Below are 14,818 nucleotides of genomic sequence, written 5' to 3' on the forward strand. Positions count from 1 at the left end.
AGGGTAGGTGCAGTAGGATCAGAGATGGGTAAACGGGCAGAGGTCACGGAAAGTGTAGCAGGATCAGAGAAGTGTAAATGGATAGAGGTCAGGGCAGGTGTAGTAGGATCAGAGAGGGGTAAACGGGCAGAGGACAGGGCAATTGTAGTAGGATCAGAGATGGGTAGACGGGCAGAGGACAGGGCAATTGTAGTAGGATCAGAGATGGGTAGACGGGCAGAGGACAGGGCAATTGTAGTAGGATCAGAGATGGGTAGACGGGCAGAGGACAGGGCAATTGTAGTAGGATCAGAGATGGGTAGACGGGCAGAGGTCAGAGAAGGTGTAGTAGGATCAGAGATGGGTAAACGGGCAGAGGACAGGGCAATTGTAGTAGGATCAGAGATGGGTAGACGGGCAGAGGACAGGGCATTTGTAGTAGGATCAGAGATGGGTAAACGGGCAGAGGTCAGAGAAGGTGTAGTAGGATCAGAGATGGGTAAACGGGCAGAGGACAGGGCAATTGTAGTAGGATCAGAGATGGGTAGACGGGCAGAGGTCAGGCACTGGGCAACAGATCAGAAGTTACACTAGATCTTTAAAGGTCATTAGAACATGAGGAAACTTATTGCTTGAGCACTTTCCTACTTGCCTTGTTTTCACTTCAGTCTGACAGCTACTTACACCCTTTCTGAATGGAGGACATGGTCATGAGGAGTATTTGTTGGTCACAGACAGGAGTTATCGTAACTGAAGATATAGTAGATAAAGTAGTGACCTTACAGGTAGAAATCTGCCTCCTATCTCATTGATAAATTAAATAATCTTAAAATAATCTTAAAATTTGCTCCTTTTCTTCACATACTTTTTAGGCTCAGTGTATCTTAAATAATGACATTTTAGAATTTTTGTGATGGAAAAGTAAACAACACATGACTGACAGGTATCACCACAAATTGAAATATTAGGCTGAGTTTCAGTCAGGTGAAAACAAACTTTTAGAGCTTTATTATGGTATCTTCCTGACAGTATTTTATCCCTTCACTAAGATTTCAAAGTGAATGAGATTAAGCTGTAGTACCAGACATGGCCATTGTGTGAGGGTGGTGCTGTTTCTAGAACAGGAAAAACCAAACAGAAAATTTCTTATTATCTCATAAACTGGTTCATCTTATACATATTTGTGCTGTTTTATTAGTGTATTATTATTGGGAAAAAGACAGTATTATATATATATATATATATATATATATATATATATATATATATATATATATATTTCCTCTATCTGGACTGTGCAAATACCAGTTCCATCTCAGACATCTAGTCCTGTGCAGTTCTTATCTTCACCCCGTGATTGACATTCTGTCTTTCTTCCTTCCAAATATTTATTGAATTTGTTTCGCCATAGCTATGAAGTTAAAGACGTCAGATCTTGGTTACTGACAATTTACTCCAGACTTTCAAGCTCGGAGAGTGTCCCTTGAAGGAAAATCATTGATGTATTTCACTTCAATCTTGTAGAGCAGAGCTAACGCGTTCTCTGTCTGTGTGACTGGGGCAGGCTCAGTTCTTTTGCTCCATTGACATCCACTCTCTATAGATATATACTATAGAACCAGCTCGCGCCCAGAAACCGGAACGTAGACCGTATAATCTGTGCAATGCCGTCATGGCCGAGTAACAGATATACTGTATGTACTTCCTATACATTAAATAAGAATTAGTGGAGGGTGAAATCTAACATCATATCATCTCACTTAAAGGGATTGTGTCATCAGAAGCCAATATATAAACCCAGCCCTGCAGATAGACAACACATTGCACCTGAATCACTTGGTGTTTTCTCTGTGTGAATTACTGTCTCTGTTACTCTAAAGAGTTAATTTGCATATTGACAAAAACAGTGATAGCTTGGCAACAGAGGCAGAAATTCACAAAGGAAAGTACTGTTTAATTCAGTAGATGATAACCTATCTATCTGCAGGGCTGGGGTGATATACTGGTTCTGGTGACAGTAACCTATCTATCTGCAGGACTGGGGTGATATACTGGTTCTGGTGACACTAACCTATTTATCTGCAGGACTGGGGTGATATACTGGTTCTGGTGACACTAACCTATCTATCTGCAGGGCTGGGGTGATATACTGGTTCTGGTGACAGTAACCTATCTATCTGCAGGACTGGGGTGATATACTGGTTCTGGTGACACTAACCTATTTATCTGCAGGACTGGGGTGATATACTGGTTCTGGTGACACTAACCTATCTATCTGCAGGGCTGGGGTGATATACTGGTTCTGGTGACAGTAACCTATCTATCTGCAGGGCTGGGGTGATATGCTGGTTCTGGTGACACTAACCTATCTATCTGCAGGGCTGGGGTGATATACTGGTTCTGGTGACACTAACCTATCTATCTGCAGGGCTGGGGTGATATACTGGTTCTGGTGACAGTAACCTATCTATCTGCAGGGCTGGGGTGATATGCTGGTTCTGGTGACAGTAACCTATCTATCTGCAGGACTGGGGTGATATGCTGGTTCTGGTGACACTAACCTATCTATCTGCAGGGCTGGGGTGATATGCAGGTTCTGGTGACACTAACCTATTTATCTGCAGGACTGGGGTGATATACTGGTTCTGGTGACACTAACCTATCTATCTGCAGGGCTGGGGTGATATGCTGGTTCTGGTGACAGTAACCTATCTATCTGCAGGGCTGGGGTGATGTGCTGGGTCTGGTGACACTAACCTATCTATCTGCAGGGCTGGGGTGATATGCTGGTTCTGGTGACACTAACCTATCTATCTGCAGGGCTGGGGTGATATGCTGGTTCTGGTGACAGTAACCTATCTATCTGCAGGGCTGGGGTGATGTGCTGGGTGTGGTGACACTAACCTATCTATCTGCAGGGCTGGGGTGATATACTGGTTCTGGTGACACTAACCTATCTATCTGCAGGGCTGGGGTGATATGCTGGTTCTGGTGACAGTAACCTATCTATCTGCAGGGCTGGGGTGATGTGCTGGGTCTGGTGACACTAACCTATCTATCTGCAGGGCTGGGGTGATATGCTGGTTCTGGTGACAGTAACCTATCTATCTGCAGGGCTGGGGTGATATGCTGGTTCTGGTGACACTAACCTATCTATCTGCAGGGCTGGGGTGATGTGCTGGGTGTGGTGACAGTAACCTATCTATCTGCAGGGCTGGGGTGATATACTGGCTCTGGTGACACTAACCTATCTATCTGCAGGGCTGGTGTGATATGCTGGTAACACACTCCCTTTAAGCCTAACTTCCCTTAAATTATTGTTATGATAGGTTACACTATGGACATCGTCACATCAACCATCTGCGGTGGCCAATGGACCCCATTTTACCTACATCATTCCACTATTGGCCACTGGCGGTGGATGGGGCTTTAGACATCGTGGTGTAGGCATGGCGGCCACATCCTATGAGCCAAAGGACCAATCAACATTTCCAAACTAATAGAATATTTTAAGTCAATTTTTTAATAGTAGACAACCCCTTTAATGGGATCTGTACAAACCAGTCAACGTTGGGTTACACATTGTACAATCTGAAGAAATTCATAGGTAAAATGAGCTAATTTTCCTTTCCAAGGCTTCTACTACTCTCCAGTGCTCTCTATAGCTTCCATATTGTGTATTGTCACGTAGCCAGTTGGAACTTTCTGAAACAAAAAGGTGCCGCGGACTGTACACGACTGAAAAACTTTTGTTCCATTCTATGACTCAGCATCCGTCATTGTAGAAAGAATCCAACTTTTTATTTTTTTTTCTCCCTCGAGTGCATTTTCAATTGTAATTGTCGAAAATTCCGGAACTCAAAAAAATTCTAAAGTTTCCACCGTGAAACGTAGGTGGAATTATTCTCCGTCCATGCAAAAGAAAGAAGGGGGTTGTATAGAAAAAAAATTCTAGATAACCCATGGGCTTAGCAGCCAGTCTGCAATGATTAAGGAAAGAAAAAGATCTCGTGAAGGTCACCTTCCAGATGTTCATTTCTTACTCTTGTCAACAGTGGACCATGATGACAAGGCAAGCAGAAGGTTGTAATGAGACAGGTTGATTGATCAGTGAATGTCAAATTAATTCAGCTGGAAGAAAGCCAAGCCAAAGCCTATGACTGCATGAATGGAACACTGACTCCGAGAGCTCGCCATGAACACCGCTCTAATGGGATGAAAAAGGGAGACGAGACAGAAGAAGAAAAATGTTATTTTTTAATGACTTTTATGCCATTCATCGACGCTATCATGAGACGACGCAACGGACTCTGCTCAGCAAATTAAGTGTTGGTATGGTCGGAAAAGTAGAATTTCGTAACCCCGGTGTCAATATGGATTATTATTTTCAAGCACTGGATGTCAGCCAGGCGGTGGATACGTTCCAGTATCTCGGTGACAACCGGATCAAGTATAAATCTATTATCCCTCCGGACCAGATTAACTAGATGCATGGTATGTCCACCTTGGCCAGCTGCCATCGCTGCAAGACGGTCATACTAAATTCTTCTAGATTTGGTGCCCTAGATAAATTTTTAATGTAATTTTGTTATGGTTTTGCGGTATGTTTTTGCTAAAATTCTGCTTTATCATTGAGTGAAAATCTTTTCAATGTCGGATGAGACAAGTTAGGTCATGGTGGATGGGAAAAGAGAACGAAAGAGCACGGTGAAGTAGCGTAAAGGAGTTATAAAGTTTCTTAAAGGGGATGGTCCAGGCTATAGAGCGCGGAACAGTAAAGTAGTTACAAAGTTTCTTAAAGGGGATGGTCTAGGCTATAGAGCGTGGAACAGTAGAGTAAAGTAGTTACAAACTTTCTTAAAGGGGATGGCCATGCTATAGAGCGCGGAACAGTAGAGTAAAGTAGTTACAAAGTTTTTTCAAGGGGATGGTCCAGGCTATAGAGAGCGGAACAGTAGAGTAAAGTAGTTACAAAGTTTCTTAAAGGGGATGGCCATGCTATATATATAATTGATTGAGGATCGATTGCTGGAACGCCAATGATGACTGTGGGTTGTATGGGTTGAATGAAGAGCTGGTCAAGCATGTGTAAAGGACTGGTGTATCCACACTTAACGTATCTCAAATTTGGTACAGGGCCCCAGTTTCTCAATATGGTATCGCTACATGCTTGCAAAGGTCTTAAAAGGCTGCAATTCTCAACACAACTGTGGTTCCATATAGACACATATAGCTTATCACTTTGTGATATAATATCAGGAAACAATGAGGTTTTACAAGGAATTTTGGAAAAAGTGGCTATTTTTTTCTGTGAACGCAACTTTATTCATAATGTATAGATTTATTATGTTTGTTACGGATCTCACCAAGCAAGTCAGAGAGGTTTCATTATCTTGGGGAGTTATTTCAAGGTGTTTTCCCATTGGGGCAAGTTATCCCTAATTTACACCATAGGAGATAACATGCATTGGGGGTACAACCACTAATACCCTAACTCAGAGGTTCCCAAACCTTTTTTTCTCGTAGATCACTTTCAAAATTTTACTGGTTTTGGTGGACCCCCTGCTGCTACATTTCTACCATATTGCCAAAACTCGTCAAAAAACGTGAAGATTAGATATGACGAGTCTACCATCGAGTCTCCCGTGGACCCCTGGTTGGCCAGAGTGGCCATTGCTCCTTTCATTTCACTGAGAGCACTGGAGATAGCAAAAGTATATCACTTGGCACTCCAATTGAAGTGGTTGGTGCAGCGTGTGAACAACCGATCCATTCAGAATGGGGGGAAAATATCCCCCATTCTCTGAAGAGATGCTGGACTCCTACTGATCTAAGTTGTCCCCAATCCTGTGGGTAGGGCATGAGTGGAACTCTTTAACAAAAGGGTAAATGAATTTTCAATAAGTAGTCTGCAGTGACATCATCGGAAATGAGCAGCCTACGGTGACATCATCGTAAATAAGCAGCCTACGGTGACATCATCGTAAATAAGCAGCCTACGGTGACATCATCGGAAATAAGCAGCCTACGGTGACATCATCGGAAATTAGCAGCCTGCGGTGACATCATCGGAAGTGAGCAGCCTACGGTGACATCATCGGAAATAAGCAACCTACGGTGACATTATCGGAAATGAGCAGCCTACGGTGACATCATCAGAAATGAGCAGCCTACGGTGACATCATCGGAAACAAGCAGCCTACGGTGACGTCATCGGAAACAAGCAGCCTACGGTGACGTCATCGGAAATGAGCAGTCTACGGTGACATCATCGGAAATGAGCAGCCTACGGTGACATCATCAGAAATGAGCAGCCTACGGTGACATCATCGGAAACAAGCAGCCTACGGTGACGTCATCGGAAATGAGCAGCCTACGGTGACATCATCGGAAATGAGCAGCCTACGGTGACATCATCGGAAATGAGCAGCCTACGGTGACATCATCGGAAATGAGCAGCCTACGGTGACATCATCGGAAATGAGCAGCCTACGGTGACATCATCGGGCTTTACCACTCGCAACAGTGACCAAAATCTGTTCAGCATGTAGACAATAGACGAGATGCCAAAACCCTGGACCGCGCCAATGGAGGTTGATGTAGTTAGTCTATTAATGCGTTGCTGTAGGGTTGAGCCGATCTTGAGACAACCTCCAACCTCGACCCCGCTGGAAAAGATCAGGATTGGAATTCCGATCGCGATCGTGAAATTTACTCAATCGCCAATCGGAATCTGATCTTTTCCGATCCCGATCGCTCAACCCTACGTTGCCTTGGTTTTTTTTACCACAATGTCTGTAAAACCCCTGCAAAATCCATGAACTAACCCCAACGTGCTCACTAACGCCAACCCGGAAAGTCTAATCTTCCTCGCAGACATTGACGGTTGAAGAGAACATGGCAAGATTTGTACCGGAGAGTCAAATGAACATAATTCTGCGCTAGCACAAGACCGCGGCGGCTTTTACAAGTAAAATAAATTGTCAGATATTTTCAGGAGATTTATAGAACAGATGGTGACCAGAGAGGCAAATGACTTCACAGGATATATTATGGGCATTTCAACTCATGCAAGACAAAAGCGTCTCGAAGATTCCTTCTTCCTCTATCGCAGGCAGTTGAATTTGCATTTTCAGATAAGCAAAGACAGTAGGATGGAAAGGTGCGGGATCAAAAGGAACGAGACAACACACGGATATACATTTATAAGAGCTATTTGAGGACAAAACGAACGCGGAGTAATGAGACAGGGAAGGAAGAAGGCAGAGGAGAAAATACTTCAAGATCACAGATTTTCAGTAGGTTTATACGGGTAAATTAAATTCTGTTTTCATGGAGAACTCTACATAAGGTGCGGGATGTGTCATTAGTTTGCCGGCTTTGAGTTAAGTTGCACAGTTTGTCTGGTGTCAGCGCTGATGAGCAGATTGCTCCTTCTGTGTTTGTCCCGGAGCATTCTTTGAGAGTAGATTGTGACAAGGAGGGGGCTACAAAAAAAAGAGACGGAATTAGGAAAAACATGTTTAGAAAGCTGTTTTTGTTTTTGAGCGGATATCGCCACGAAGGGATGGGAATGAGGTTTATTTATAGCCAGGGGCTCCAGTGTTTTGGGCGAAATTGCCATCATGTAGTAGTTGCTATAACTCTAATAAGGGTAACAAGGTTGACTTTACGAGATGGTCCAAGATGGAATTTCCTCCAATCCAACAGTGATGGCCAAAAAACAGATTTCCTTCAACAGTCTTATATGTATTGTGCTTTTTGGTGACTTCTATTATGTTTTCAATCACCTTCTTTGTCTTAGGCCTGGTTCACATCAGCATTCGGGTTTCCGTTCGTGGGACCTATAGGACCAATATGCATTAAAAAGCGGTTACCTGGAAACCCGCGGACCCCGTAGACTATAATGGCGTCCATGTGGTTTCCACTCAGTTTCTCTCTGCATGTTTCGTGCGGACACCGAGTGGAAACCACACGGACCCCATTATAGTCTATGGGGTCTGCGTCTTTCCTGAAGGTAACCGCTTTTTAATGTGTATAGGTTTCCATTCAGGGGGTCCCCAAGTGGACTCCCTGAATGGAAACCTGAACCGAGCCTTAGGCTAAGGCCCCACGTTGCAGAAACGCAGCTTCTTTTGTTGCAGAGTTTGCTGCGTTTTTTTGAGCCAAACCTAGGAGTGACCACAAAAGGGATAGGAAATATATAGAAAGCTCTTACACTTCTACCTTCTACCTTCTGCTCAATACAATAATGACTTTGACTCAAAAAACCGCAACAAAATCTGCAACAGAAAAAGCTGCCTTTATGCAATGTGGGGCCTTAGCCCTAGGTAGGATTTATGTCTACTGCACCAATTTTTCCAATATGGTCAAGGGAAACAAGGAAGTCCAAATTCAGATTTTAACTGGAGAGTTGAAAAATCGACCTGTAGAGTCTGAACGAGACCAACTCTTGATTTATCTACTTCCCGATTGTCCCATTTATAGTGCCCTCGATCTCGGTCACAGCTTTGGGTCTGACTTCTGGAAACCATACTTAGTTTTTTATCATAAAATTCTGTTTAAAGACCAGTAACAATCTAAGAGTCACCAGTCCATTTAAGACTTTAGAGCAGGAGTCAGGAACCTTCGGCACTTCAGGTGCTGTGAAACTACAACTCCCAGCATGCTCCATTCACTTCCATGGGAGTTCCAAGACCAGCAGAGCAAGTATGCATGCTGGGAGTTGTAGTTTTGCAACAACAGGAGAGCCGTACGTTCCCTACCCCTGCTTTAGTGGATACCTGCCAGGTTGATTTAGGACACTAAACCACTCACAGGTCCTTAGAGTTCATTTTTCCAAATCACCCTATTATAAATCCATCCATTCTAAAATTTATCAACAAAATAATCCTTTATACTTACCTAGAGATGAGTCCGAGGAGTCTCATGGGATTTATCTCTGGTGCTCCCAGCCCCTGCACTGTTCTTGAGTGAAGCCAAGGACCTACACTCCAATGGAGGTGCGGCACATGCGCACCAAAGCTGTGGTATACTCCTCCGCCTTCAGTGAAGAACTGCAGTACAGTGGCTAGGTGAGTATAATGCTTTTTTATTGTGGGCACTAACAAGGTGATTTGGGACCCTAGACCCACCATCGAAAGTGTCCCAAATCACCCTGACAGATTCCCGTTAAGTTTTTCCTTCCTACTCTAAAGAACTGAGCGAGCCTATCAAAGAAAACAATACACAACACCAGGATCAGACTACGCAGAGCTTGTTTATAGTCTATAACCATGGAGATACATAGATCTGCTGCAGAGCTGTGAACAGTTTGCAGAGTTACTTTGTATTTCATTGTAGCAAAGTCTAAATACCTTTCGAAACCTTCTTTACGTTCCGCTAAACTCAAGGACTACGGCTGGGGGGGATTGTTTGTGTGTTTTCTCCCATTTTCGTTCTGTTTATTTACATGCAAACCAGTAAGAGCTTAGACTTAAATCCACCATAATACCGGTGATACAATGTTTCTTTTCTTGACTACCAACAGACATTTGTAATCAGTTTATTACACTTCTGCTTTTCCAATTCCGGAGTCCTTAGGTGCTTGCAAGCCGGCGCCTGCTATGCCTGGAGACACAACTTATCTTTATATACCAGAGCGAGGCACGAAACGCGTCGTGCTTCCATAAACTCTGCTGACTTATATATATTTTCCTCTGCGCTCCTCAGACTTTACAATTAGCCTTACAGGCAAGCGCAGAATCAATCATTTGACTAATCCAGGTAATTAAAAAATATGTAAATTGTAACGTACCTGAGACTGACACCGAGTCATTACAGAACAATTCCTTGCTTCAATGAACTATGCGGAACTCCATTGTCCCTATATTGTCTCTGGCTGATAGGAGGCTTTAATACGCTTAAGAGAAAATTAGGACTCGGTTTTTGTTAAATTTAAGGGAATCTGTCAAGTTCCATCAACATAGGCAGCAATTTTGTTCAGGAGGGTTGGAATCGAAAGTTATGAAAAAGTACAAGGACATACGAAGAAATGATAATTATACCGCGCTATATATCAATTAACAAAATGAAGTGGATGAACAAAAGAGAAACGTAAATCCCATCAATGTTTGGGGTGACCTTTGCCCTTTGGAGGAGGAGTCCTGGAAGTGATGATACGGCCCCCACAGATCTCATCATCGTCCAGTCTGTCTGGGATGACATGTAGAGGCAGACGGATTGGGGCAAGCCTACATCCACCTAAGATCTGTGCTTAGTTCTTCAAGATGGCGGGATTCCAAGATTTATTTAACTTCGGGCTCAAGTGGCTCCGGTTCCCGTTTTTTTTCAGATCAAACAAGTTTGGATAGAAGCAGAAGTGACATAATTCTACTCTTCAGACCCATAACATAATAGGTGGAGGTCCAGGGGACCTCCTTGTGGCGTTACGTGCTCTCTCTCAGTCTTCTTGATGACGTCATGCTCCCTGGGTCACCACTGAGGTCTGTGATTGGTCCTCAGCAGAGACCTGGGCATGCTGAGCATCATGACATCATGACACTTGGCCTGCCCATGTGAGAACAGAACTCAATAGTGACTCTGGGTACATGACGTCACCAGGCAATGCCGCAAGGAGGTGAAGGAAAGTGAGTATAATGTTTTTGTTTTGTTTTTTTCTTCCACTGACCCTCCACCTATTATTCTCTGTGACCTGAAGAGACCCCCCAGTATAATAAATTACTGCAATGATTGTTGTGGCGGCCATTTCAGTTCATCTAAGGTTAATCCCCAATTCTTCAGGTTAAAAAAAATTAAAATGATCAATTTGGGATATTTGGGTCGAACCTGGCTTGTGGCAAAGTAGTTCACCCATCTCAACCATTAACTTCTATACTGTTCTATATTTTCATGCCAACACATTCTTACTGTGCAGCCGTTTTCCACACCTGCCTAAAACTTTTGCACCTTTAACTGGGTAGTGGTGTCTCCTCGTATGACAAAAAGTCCCCTAGGCACCACAGGACAGGTGTGACTGGTAGCTTTGCACCCCGTATAGCTACACCCCTGGTAGGTAAGATTTCCGCCAGCCTTTAGGAAACAGGAGAACTGATTCAGTTTGGGTGATTTTATCCGTAAATTTTTGATTGTTTGTTCCGTGCACATCTAGTTTAGGCAATTGTTACTATGTATTTTTCAGAAAATCCACGGTCTATTGCCGATTATCCCGGAAAATGATTGTGTAAACTCTAAGCCCTCTTTCAGACAGACACAGCTGCGAGACGGAAAACAAGAAAGAGAATTGAATAGAGAAGATATTTGTGTTTTATATATAAAAATATATCTGCACTTCACATTCTTCTTATGAGAGCGAAGAGACAATATTGGGTTATTTTCTACACAAATTCTAAGCAGTCTAGATGTGCTCACATATAAAAGGCTACTTTGTATTTCCATTAAAAAAAACCTTTTGTACAAACCGCTTCCTATTCCATGGACCCTCCTCATCTCCCCTAGTAAGGCTCATCCATCAGAATATGTTCAGCAGTTTCCTAATAGGGTTGAGCCGATCTTGACTTTTCAGGATCGATTTTAAAATCCGATTTCCGATCATTTTTCATTCGAACCCGATCTCGATCCCAATTCCGATCCCAATGCAAGTCAATAGGATTTTTTATTAATCGGAGATCGGATTTTAAAAGCAATCCTATTCACTATACAGCATGGAATCTAACAATTGTTAGAATCCACGCTGTGTAGTGAATCACTAAAGTAGCCAGAGGATTAAAAAAAAATCCTCTGGCTACTTAGTCCCCCCTGGTATCCACTTACCTCCAGAGATGGCTGGTCCAGTGCCCTCCTTCTTCTTGTCCTCGCTGCCGCTCCACACTTCTCTTCTCCCTTCGCTGCCCCCTCCCTGCCAGATTAGGAGAGTGGGTGGGTTAGGAGAGTGTGGGTGGGTACTGGGAGGGGAGACGTCACATCTCCCCGCCCTGTACCCGCCCACACTCTCCTAAGCCACAAGCCCCGCCTACCTAGCGCGTTAAACACTAACCTGGGAGGCGGGGCAGCGAGGCAAGAAGAAGGAGGGCACCGGAGCAGCCATCTCTAGAGGTAAGTAGCTGCTAGAGATGTTTAGTTTAGCCTTCCATTCGAATGAATGGAGGCAGCCGGCGCACAGGGGGTTAAGGCTGTGTGCCGGCTGCTTCCATTCATTCCTATGGAACTGCAGAGGAGCCTTCACACTGAGTATACAGCGTATACTCAGTGTGAAGGCTAAGCAAAGCATTGTGGGAAAAGATCACTGATCTCGATGCCACATAAAAAGATCGTGTTCGGAATTCCGATGGCGATCGTGAAATTTTCTCGATCGCCGATCGGAATCCGATCTTTTCCGAACACGATTGCTCAACCCTATTTCCTAATATTCTTCTTCTTCTTCACACTGGTTATTTAGTGATCTGTACGATATTATTATTTTATCTTCCTGTAATGTAAATTAGGTCTTCAAGCGTTGACTGTTGATCATGTGACTAAGATAAGCCAATTAGAAGAGGTAGAGCTACTGTGGGAGGAGAGAGCTCATGATGAGACAGGAGGCGTGTCTCAGACTACCTCAGACTCCCTGAAGACCTTGTAGCTAAGCTGTAGTCACAGACATTGGTGCTGAAATAAAATAATATGGGGTGGAACAGTATTAGGAAAACATGGCTGCACTTTTCTGGCCTGTCTACGGGTTGCGTTTGGTATTAGGACTCATTCAAAGACACGTCAGAGTCATGTTTCCACCCTGCTCACTTGCAGATGTGGTGTCTAAAGATGAGCGAACACTTTTCGGATCAGCCGATCCGAACAGCACACACCCATAGAAATGAATGGAAGCACCTGTGACACCGGCCGGCCACCGGCAAAGTCAGCATCACAGGTGCTTCCATTCATTTCTATGGGTGCGTGCTGTTCGGATCGGCTGATCCGAACAGTGTTCGCTCATCTCTAGTGGTGTCGTCTTTGATCAATCCCCTTTTAAGGAGCACCTTCCACCACCCCCACCAATGCCAACTCTTTGTATTCTTCAGTAGGTGGCGCTCCAGTGATTGTGACAGAACTAGAATTTTTTTCTCTAGCCCCACCATTCCTGAGCAATTGTGGCTATTCATTTCATCACACAATATTCTAATTAGACTCTACTCTCAGGTGGGCGGTCCTGAATTAGAATCTAGGAACCACCCACCTGACAGTAGGAAGCCTAATTTGCATATTGACTGCTGAAATTAACAGCACCAATTGCTCAGGAACGATGGGGGCTAGAGAAAAAATTCCAACTGTGCTGGAATCAGCGGAGCGGCGACTATCCAAAGATTCAAAGAGTTGGAATTGGTGGAGGAGGTGAAGGGTCCTCTTTACAAACTATCCAAAGGTGGCAAAAATACAGTATAACAAATAGATATACTGTAGAAAGATGAACACATCTCCTTTTACTTCTCAAGACACGAGGCAGAATCTTCACTGATTAAATGACATTTTCAATGCAACCCTTGAAATCTGAAGGAGTAAAACACCAGTGTTTATGAGATAGTGTCAAAATTTTACTTTCCGTAAGAAAGATCTGTCAAAACGCCTTCTAAATGAGTCAATGCTATTGAAAGAGTGAGAAGTTGTAAGGTGTGGTATTGATCCGTGCTAAAGGTGATAGACAGCCGCAACTGCATGATCGATAGCAGAGGCTCCGCAGCCCTCACATTACACTCTTATAGCAATTTACAGAAATAAGGAAGCTGACATGATACCATAAATTCAATTGTACCAAGGCGAAGGAGTCGGCTCCGCCTGTGCTGGTCGTGTTAGGTACGGACTGATCAAATTACAGTAGTGTTACCTCCAGGTCCCTGCTGTGTACCCTACCGGGGGACTGTTCTGGGTACTTTTCAGACCCTAGAGTATAGTAATCGGAGACCTAGGGGAGGATACAAACATAAAAAAAACACTTTTACTTACCTCTCCTGGGTTCCAGCGCACTCACCGATATCAGCCGTCATCAATGATAAACGAGATGTCACTTGAACCATGGCTTGCGTCGCGATGCATAAGGACGCAAGCCCAGCCCATGTGATTTCTGTGACATCACCAAGTAGGCCTGCAGTCTTCCGGAGCCAGGAGAGGTAAGTAATAGCGAACAGTAAAATGTTCGAGGTTCGATTTTCGTTTTGAGTAGCCCCTCAATATTTGACTACTCGAATCGAATATCGAACCCTATTATAATTCGAAATATGCTCGTTTCAGGGGTAGGCAACGTTCGAGCAAATTACACTTACCAAGTCCACGAGTGAGGGTCGGGCTGGATCCTCTGAGAAGTCTTCTCCTTGCAGCGTCCCCGTGGCGTCTTCCGGCTCTGAATTCACTCTGCCAGGCATCGGGCCTGGGCAGAGCCGACTGCGCATGCCCGCACTACAAGCAGACATGCGCAGTCGGCTCTGCCCAGGCCTGATGCCTGGCAGAGTGAATGAAGAGCCGGAAGACGCCGCGGGGAAGCTGCACAGAGAAGACTTCTAAAGGTAGGAGAAGAAGCAGCGTTGATTGGCTGACTGTATAGCATTTGGCCAATCAATGCTGGTTCTGCATCGAACTTTTCCATTCGAACAGTGAGTGGTACTCGATCGAGTACGAGTATTTCGAATACCGTAGTATTCGATCGAATACCTACTCGATCAAATACTACTCGCTCATCTCTAGTAAGTAACATTGTTTTTTATGTTTTCCCTCACCTTTCCTAGCCCTACAATCAGTATACTCGGGGTCTGAAAGACCCCCAGAGTAAAATGATAGCAGTGTTTGTGGGGATCGCAGCCCCACAGCCTCATTT

At 44.1% G+C, this 14,818-nt stretch overlaps 1 protein-coding gene across 1 annotated transcript in view; it reads left to right on the forward strand.

Moving 5' to 3' along the window:
* The window catches only part of TAFA1 (TAFA chemokine like family member 1), a 299,909-nt gene that overhangs the window by 118,983 nt on the left and 166,108 nt on the right, over nt 1–14,818 (forward strand). The window lies entirely within an intron of this gene.

Source organism: Leptodactylus fuscus, chromosome 9, assembly GCF_031893055.1.
Source record: "Leptodactylus fuscus isolate aLepFus1 chromosome 9, aLepFus1.hap2, whole genome shotgun sequence".
Lineage (NCBI taxonomy): Eukaryota > Metazoa > Chordata > Amphibia > Anura > Leptodactylidae > Leptodactylus > Leptodactylus fuscus.